The sequence below is a fragment of the Setaria italica genome, chromosome III (assembly GCF_000263155.2).
Source record: "Setaria italica strain Yugu1 chromosome III, Setaria_italica_v2.0, whole genome shotgun sequence".
Taxonomy (NCBI): Eukaryota; Viridiplantae; Streptophyta; class Magnoliopsida; order Poales; family Poaceae; genus Setaria; species Setaria italica.
The window spans coordinates 27,848,466-27,857,993 of record NC_028452.1 but is presented as its reverse complement, the minus strand read 5'-3'; positions in this window follow the sequence as shown (position 1 = coordinate 27,857,993).

Below are 9,528 nucleotides of genomic sequence, written 5' to 3'. Positions count from 1 at the left end.
TTTCTTCCATTTGTTTGGTTTTTGGTGAAGTATGTGAATGGAGTGAAATGTTTTTGCTCCTCAATATTTCATTTCAAAATGTCCAAAATTCCTTAGCGTGCAAAAAGAGGTGTTTTCTGCCAGCCATTTCAAATTAAAGATGTTTCCCATCAAGTGCAGGTCTTAATTAGCGCAGTAACTTTGGAGGGTCATATGGTGACATGGTTGCATTTTTTAGAAGGCAATCGCCCACTGTAAGAGTTCTTTTCCTTTTATTATCACCTTGCCACCTTGGTATGGAGGAGGCTGAGCAAACCTATGCAATTCAAGAATAAAGTTTCATCCATCGCGAGATTTCATTCACTCTAGTTTTGCAATACTAAGTAAAAGTAGATAATTATTGATATGCCACCATGCCCAAGCTCTAGTGCTTCATTGCAAAGACGACGTGTATGACACTGAATGCAAATGTTGCCCATTGATGCCGCTATTGACTAGTCACAGGGAAGAGTGAGGTAAGAAAAAACTTAGACGCTTATTTTTATTAAACCAATCCCATAAACTATTACTTGGTTTACTGTAACTCCTCACTTACGGTAAACTAGCTCACCTTTTATTATTTTTTTTAAAAAGAAAACTATACCGTTTTTGCCATGTCATAGAAGTTTTTGCAATCCGGGTTGCCTAGGTGGATCTTCAACTTCCACATAGTGCCCGTAGACAATTAAAACCCATTGGCAATCACAACCCTTTAGCGGCATCCATCTCCAAACTTTCCCATCCCTCCGGTGATTATAGATGATCCTGGGACGGGACAAAAGCATGAGCACGCGAAAGTTATCTTTTTTATATGAACCGTTAGGGTTTGTTCCCGATATTTTGGTGACCAATAAGGGTGCTGTGCCTTAGCGGCAACTACACTGGCTTCAATTTATTGCTGTTCTTGTCGTGCCAAGAACAACCTTGAACTTGCAAGCAAATCGAAGAACAAGTAAGAACAAATGGTCAAGCAAACAGTGCACAGACCTTGCCCAAGAGATGAATCTGATACACTTGAATTTGGGGTTCTGAATCAAGCAAATCGAGTGGTCAAATCGACACACGCGTTTACATGGAAGTAACAATACCAAAACTTTCCTCTAAACAAAACCCAATCTGTTTGTGGCGGCTCTAATTCTTATTAATACCTAGGAGGACGACCAGGGGGGTCCTGGTGTCATGCTCCAATCCTAGGATGCTTCCTTATTAGACCCGACTTGATACAAGGCCCACCGGGCCAAAATAGGGTGATGCAGCACCATATGCAAAAAACTTCTCCGGAACAAATCAACGATTGCGGCCGCCTCAGAAAAGATATGGCCATGAGTTTGGATCCATATGAAAATAGACTTGATAAGGATTCCATGAAGTACTTGAACGCCACAATCCGAGTCCATATGCGACTGCGGTGACCGTCATAAATTGGTGCGGTTCTGCAATCCGAATCCAGTCCCGAAACGTGTTGGATTTGATCACTTTCTTTCCTTGGCTAAAAGTGACGTGATGGCCTGGTGGAAGACGTTGGGAATACTTGAACTTGGTCCCCAATCAACTTCTTTGATTCTCCATGCCTTCCATGTGTGTTTAACACTCTTTTTGATCCACGTATGTATTTCTGAAAATGTCAATGAACACACATCATAGTGCAGCATCAATTCATCAAATGTATCAAATACAATCATGACAAAGAATTATTTGACCTTTGAATCAAAATTTGCTAATGTGATTGTATCCAAGCAAGTAATGTTCTCATCATTCTCCCCTTCTTGGTTGCAAGTCGTCCTCGACTTGCTCCAATGGCATTCAAAGGTGTTTGCTTTGATGTTGGAACACGGAGCAATGCCCATGCTGCACGGCCACAACCAGCAATGCCCCCCTTCTTCGGGCTGACCCTGTTGCATAAGAGAAAAACTAGAAAAACTTCGCAAGACATTATTAGTGTTAGTGAAGTCTCCAATTTGATCATGGTATTGTAGCCCAAAATGATATTTTAGATTAGAGCAAATATAAACTTTATGCACCAAATATTCTCCTTTGCTGTCATATTTGCCAATTGCATGAAGCGAACAATGATTAAAACTTGGCAAACCAGAATCGAATTGAAGTTTCTCTTTTAGACAATTTTGATTACAAAGAATTTCAAATTCAATATAACCTAATATGTTAAAATAGGACAGGAGTTTCAGCTCTTCCTTCTTGCTAGCAAGGCAATGAATATATGTAGAAATGACATGTACATCACTCAAAATAGATTTAACATGTTCATGCTTGAGTTGTGTTTGTGGTATACAAGAAACATTTTCAAACAACTCCTTATCATTATGAGAAAATTGTTATGTTCGTGGCAAGGCATACTCAGCAGGAAGTTGCACTAAAACCCGTGCGAGGCTTGCATCAGTAGTGGGCAATTGCAGAGTATTATAAGCATACTCACAAGGAGTGTTTTCAGCATCGAATGTGTTGCTTTGCTCGCTCTCCTCCGACATGGTAGGTGTTGCACAATCATTCTTTTCGCAGTTTAGCAGCGGGTGTAGTTGCTCAATGCTCAATGCACTTAATGGAATTGTTCCCATCCTTATGCAAATTGTCATGGATAATAAGAGGAACAAGAGAGTGTTGTATCTATAGTTGTTGTTATGAAATATAAGAAGACGTATCACACAACTCTTTGTTGTCACAAGGTATAGCAAGCAAATCACGTTGCAACATAGGCAAATCAGCAACAAATTTCACTATTTTGTGCTCTTGATTGGGATGTGTAGTGGAGGAAAAAGGATTACCATGGGTCATATTGTTCTTGCAAGTATTCCTAGATAATAAAATCTGATTTTCAGCTTTACAAGCAAGCCAAAATAAGATAGAGAGGTGGTTATAAGTTTTAGAAATCAGTTTGGTTTGAATTTCAGAATTGAGTCCCGTCATGAACCTACTCATTATATCTTTCTTGCACTCGTCTAAACCACCAAACATGGCACAAATCTTAAAGACATGATGGTATTCTTTCACATTCCTACTACCTTGCTTCAAGCTGTCTAATTTTGCAAGCAAATAATTAGCATACTATGCAGGAATGAATGCATCTCTAAAAAGAAATTTGAAGTCTTCCCAAGATTCTGGAACTTTGTTGTGCCTACAAATATGTTTACATTCTATCAAAGCATATTCAATCAAAATATTAGAGGCAATATAAATATTTTGTTTCTCGGACAGGTCATGCTCATCAAATTCATTATCTACTTTTAGCTCCCAATCAATGTAAGTTTTAGGATCAAACTTACCATCATATAACGGCAAGTGTTGAATGACATCCTGAATATGAGGGTCTAGTTTCAACAGCTCAAAAATTTCCGTATCACCTATCATGATTAGTAGAAACAAGAAACACAAAAATAATATGTATCCTCCTGTCAACTACAAGGATGTGTTGCTTTTAATTCTCTCAAACATAACTTGTTTAAAACAAGCCCTTATAAGTTCTTACCAAGCCAAACAAGAGGTGACGGTAACCAACAAGTCTGCAACTGTGGAATGAAGTGTATCGGTGCCGCAACAACAAAAACCTATCAAGCTGCAGTCGAATATGTGGAGCTGTAGATGGGTTGAAGCAAGGAAAAATACTAGCACCATGTTAGTTACAAGCAAATTGAAGAACCGCTCAACGACGTTATTGTGCTGGTCCTAGGCTAGAACGTGCTAGAGACACGAGCTTGGACACAAACGAAGTCACTGAACTACAGCAAAGAAGGATCACTAGGAGAGGAATAGCACCAAAAGAAAAACCCTGCTCTTCTTCTTTCTCTCTCTCTCTCTCTCTCTCTCTCTTTCTTTCTTTTCTTTCTTTGTTTTTTTTTCTTTTCTTTTTTTTCTTTCAAGTAGCACAGAACTAAAATTTTGCAACAAGAGATAACAAGCTAGTTACAACAATTAAATGTTTCCTTGGGAAGGGTGATTCAGCAGCAAAGTCAAACAAGTGGCTGTTTTGCAAAACCAGCACATGCGCAAATCTCTAGGGCGATTTTGAAACGCTAGGAAGGAATTTGGGACCAAGGTCAGATCCATATGAAAGAGCACAAGTTAAGGTTTCCATATTGTATTCAAACTCCCTATTTGAACTCCTGACAAAGGAAATATGGTAGGGACTCTTGACAAAGGAAATATGGTGCTTTTCTTTTTATGATAAAACAGGACTTCGAATCAAATTCTATTTTGAACTTGTTGGATTTCTTTTTTGTAGATGGAAGTATGGATGTGGATGAAACCTCCAAGGACGTGGTTAGGGTAATGGTGGTAAAAAAAATAAAGAAATTTGGAAATCCACTCTGATTCATGGAGAGAAACAAATAAACTCAAATCCACGATGGTGACACAAACATGACTAGAACTCGAAACTCTAAATGACTAGACACTACGACCAGCAACTTGACATGATGATGCAACTGTTAATTTAATAAGCCCTAATTAAGTAGTAATAGTATCAAGCTCAAAGGGTTTTTGGAATATGGAGAACTAATCTACTAATTTTTTTGGTTTTTTTGGACTATAGGAGATTAAACACAACAAGGAATTGGAAGTCTCTCACCAATCAACCTTACTCTGATTACCAACTGATATGAACCCGTGGGGTTGAATCCCAATCTTTTTTCGATGAGAGAAGGTGGATAACTCGATTTGGTGATGGAGATGACGTTCACAGCCTGACTACAACTGTCCAAGGATACTGTGCCTTAGCAACCGATACACCACCTCCAATGGTCGCTCGGATCTTGTGGAGCACGATCAACCAAACCACTAGAGTAATTCCTGCAAGCAATCGAAAGAACAAGCAAGAACAAGTGGACAAGCAAATAGTTCACAGACCTTGGCCAATAGCTGAATCTTATACACTCACATTTGGGGTTCTGAATGAAGTAAATCAGGTGGTCTAATCGACCCACGCGTTAACAAGGAAGTAGCAGTAGCTAAACTTTCATCTAAACAAAACCTAATCTGTTTATAGTGGCTCTAATCCTTATTAATACCTAGAAGGATGACCAAGGGGGTCCTGGTGTCCTGCTCCAACCCTAGGATGCATCCTTATTGGACCCGACTTGATAGAAGACCCACCGGACCAAAATAGAGTAACGCAGCACCGTAGGCAGAAAACATCTCTGGAACAAATTGACAATTGCAGCCGCCTTAGAAAAGATATGACCATGAGTCTAGATCCATATGAAAATAGGCTTGATAAGGATTCCATGAAGTACTTGAACGCCTAATCCGAGTTCATATGCGACTATGGTGACCGTCACAAGTTGGTGCTATTCTGCAGTCCAAATCCAACCTCGAAACGTGTTGGATTTGATCTCTTTCTTTCCTTGGGCCAAAAGTGATGTGGTGGGCTGGTGGATGATGTTATGAATACTTGGACTTGGTCCTCAATCAAATTCTTTGGTCCTCCATGCCTTCCATGTGTGCTTAACACTCTTTTTGATCCACGTATGTATTTTTGAAAATGTCAATGAACCTACATCATGGTGCAGTATCAATTCATCAAATGTATCAAATACAATCATGGCAAGGAATTATTTTACCTTTGAATCAAAAGTTGCTAATGTGGTTGTATCCAATCAAGTGATGTTCTCATCATTTTCCGTGGACAATACTACCCTAGCTCATAATCAAATTCTACCTATCTCAAGTTCTGAACCGCTTCAAATCCATCTTGAATTTCCAACTAAAGCAAACCATAATAAGGTGAAGACCAGTCCGGCCTAGCAAAACCGCAAGTAGTTTACAAAAGATGAAAATTTGACCGGCTTATTAGAGAAGAGAGGGATTATTATAAACCAATTAATGGTTTAAGGGTAAATAGATTTTAGGTGTATACATCAAGGAGTAAATGGACCTTTTCTCTACTTTCTCCATTTTTTTCTTTCCCTTTCTTCATGAAGTGTCAGAGCACATATTTTATCAAGAGGAAACATTATTTCTTTCCTTCTACCTTAGCTCTTTCACGATGAAGGTACGTGACTAGGCATACAATGGCAAGAGCAGGGGTGGATGAGCTGATTGTGCCTTGATCCCCTCCTATGTGGTTGGAAGCATGGAGCCTCCCAGGCCTATACGTAAGTTTACAAGGCCCTGGTGCAAAACACAAAATGGTGGCCCCATATTTCCAAAATGTAAATAAAAAATGTATTTATACTTCATAATGTAATTACCATAAGTATAATGCATGCCACAATGTGGGGATTATAGAACTGAAGTCCAAAGTAGCCAAGTATTCACTGTGAGCTAGTGGGCTTGATGTAGAGAAGACTGGATTGTAACATGCTTAGTAGGCTAATTGCTGCTTAGGGTGGCCCCTCAAAATTGAAGGCTCGGCACAGTCATGCCACTTGCGTCATGCAATGTACGGTCCTAGCCCATCCTAAGCCTCCCCTACAAATTTATAACCTTTGAAGCTAGGTTCTAGAGGTAGAAGATGAAGGGAAGAAGCACCTCCTAATGTGTGGTTCTTAGAACCACCAGCACGAGGGCATATGGTGCTTGACTTAGCAATAGGACACCATATAAGTGTGATTGTGATGAGGAGTGATGGCTAATCAAAAGTGTATTGGCATAAGTAATATTGAAGGATGATGATGCCTTGAGATGCAACAACACCAAAAACATTAAGGTTTTATTTGAATGTCGATATTATGGGGCTTGGTATTGAATTGGTCTCAATACCAAATCAGAGTAGTTTTGGAAATGGGTCACAATGCCAAAGCTATTGTTTGGGTGCCGATGAAATTGCTAGATGGAATTCAATGTGGAGAATACTGTCTGAGGGGGGTGCTCGAGGTAGTGTTTTGATTGGTGGGGCTCGTCAAGATCACGAACTCGAAGGTAAATGCAAACACATAGTTTAGATAGGTTTGGGCCGCTGAATAGCGTAATACCCTACATCCTGTGTGTTGGTTGTATTGTATTGCTTTGGAGGGGGTCCCTTCCTCGCCTTATATACAGGGGGCAGGGTTACAAGTTAGTTGGTTACAAGAATACTAGTCGAATACGACTAGAGAAGTCCTACTCTTATTACAAGGAGTACTTTCCTAATTCTCGACTAATTCCTGTCTTTCCATGTAGATTACACCGTTATGCGCCATGGTCTCCATGTCAGATGCGTCTTGGTGTCTGACCCCATATTTGGGACTATCCAAACCTTCTGGTAGGCCCATAGATGTATGTACGACAAGCCCCTGAGTAATTTTCAGTCGAATGTAGCAGTTCCGAGTACTTTTGTTGACCTTCACTGACTACTTTTGGGGCTCTTCAAGTACTTCATCTAGTTGAATCTTCAAAGGTGCCCAAAAACTACCATGAGGCTAGAATGTGCTCAAGCCCCGATTATCTTGAACTGGTGATCTTCAGCCTTGAATTTTATATGAAAGTGCGATGAAAGTCGCACTCCATATGGAGTAGCCCCCAAGAAGAATCAGGTCGAGGGTCAATTTGTAATTTGCATCATTTTCCCCTTAAAACTCGGAGAAAAAATATTTTTGTTGATGGACACGTGGCACACAGCCCCCGATCCTCTAGTCGACTAGTTTGGTGGCGTAAGGGTCAAACTTGGTCAATGTGATCATCTATTGGAATATCCTTATCTCTTCCCAAAATAAAGGTATCCCTCAATCTGTTGTCCATGTTCCAAAAATCCCTTAAGTCGAAAAAGATCCATTGCCAAGTTTTTACTATGCCGCTGTTATAAATAATGGAGGAAGTTATCCCTTCTGTTTAACCTTTGTCATTCACCCTTTCATCTTCCACATTGTAGCCTTAGCGTTGTTACTACTGCCTGATCTCCGAGCACTAGTGTTGCCATCCCCAACCACTTTCTCAGCCCAAGCGTATGCGACTGAAGACACTCGTAACATTGAGGATGGGGAGAAAGACTGCCGCATCCAAACCGGTCGAAGACAAGAAGAAGAAGAGATCTGGCAAGAGGAAGGAACTTCAATTGCCAACGCCCAAGTACGGCAAGACCAATCAGACCACACTGCCCAATGCTGTTGCTGCCTGGAAGCGGTCGAAGACATTAAGGCGCTTGTCATCGTGAAGCTATTGCAAGAGCAGGGCATTATTCACTGGAGATCTGCCCTTGGAGATGCTTGGCTATTGGACTCATACCCAAATGAGACGGTAATCTTCCCTCACTTCACCGAGCGAGGTCTTGGATTGCCCACCCCCGATTTCTTCCAAAGCCATCTTGATTATTACAAGTTGGAATTGGTCCATCTGAATCCCAATGGCATTCTCCACACTATTATTTTTGTGCACTTTTGTGAAGCATTTCTGGGAATCAGGCCCCATTTCTAGTTGTTTCGGAAATATTTCTGTGTCAAACTGCAGCTCTCAAAGGATCACACACTTTTGGTCGAAGGCGTCGGGATCCAGATGCGGGAAACAATGAGTAGTCAGTATCTAGACTATGAATTGATAGATGATTGCAGGGTGGAAAGAGAAGTGGTGCTATATTGGGAACTATGATCCGAAATTACCCAAACTGACAGGCCACCGGACCTCTTGGAATAACTGGTGGCTTGATGAGCCAAAGCACGGAGATTGCCTCCAACTACCCGAGCTGATGGATAGGATTGCCAAGTTAAAGCAGCAAGGACTCACTAGAATTGGAGTAGCATTTAGCTTCATGAAGTGTTGCATCCAGCCTCTGCAGTAGCGATGGCACTATAGTTATGAGTACACCGGCCCTAATGGTCCATCCAGGTTTTCCCCAGATGACCTCAGTGTAGGTGAGATCATGGTTAGGCTCGGGCGGATGTTAAAGAATATGGGTAGGATCTCGACTATTGTGCGGGAATTTAGAGCCTCGCACCTAGCAAAGCATGTAGGTACCAGCGGCCATAGCCCCCGAGTACCAATTTGGAGATTATTGTTCTGCTGACTTGTTTTTATATGCAGAAAGATGTTGATATATATTTTTTCGCTCCTCCACCTCCCGGATCTGAGGATGCTTGTGAAGCTGCTCCACTCATGTTTACGCTGGAAGTTACGACAGGTAATGATGAGGAAGAGGATGTGGTCGAGTCCTCCAGCGTCACTAGTTCCAATGTAGTGGATCAATATGAAGTCAGGGCCCAGCCATCTGCTAAGGCTGGACCTTCCTCTAGAGCGAAGAAATGCTCTTCTACAGAGGAGCTTGAAGCCGTGATCCCGCCGCCGTCGAAGAAAAAGCAGACCACCATTGCAAAGCGGGTCATGAAGAAGTGTGTCTCTGTAGACGATGTGCCTCCCAAGGTAATTACCTATGAGGAAGGACAAGATCTTGATTATCATGTACTCCCAAGGGATGTTTCCAATGTCACCACCGTGTCTACTCAGGATGACACTAGTGGACTGCAAGTACTCGAGCCCACAACGGATGCTAAAAAGGCAGCTGCTTTGGCTGCATAAGACAGATCGCTGGTCACTGAGGAGGTGATCAATGTCGAAGATGATCTGAAGCTCAATGTTGTTGATGATAGCAAC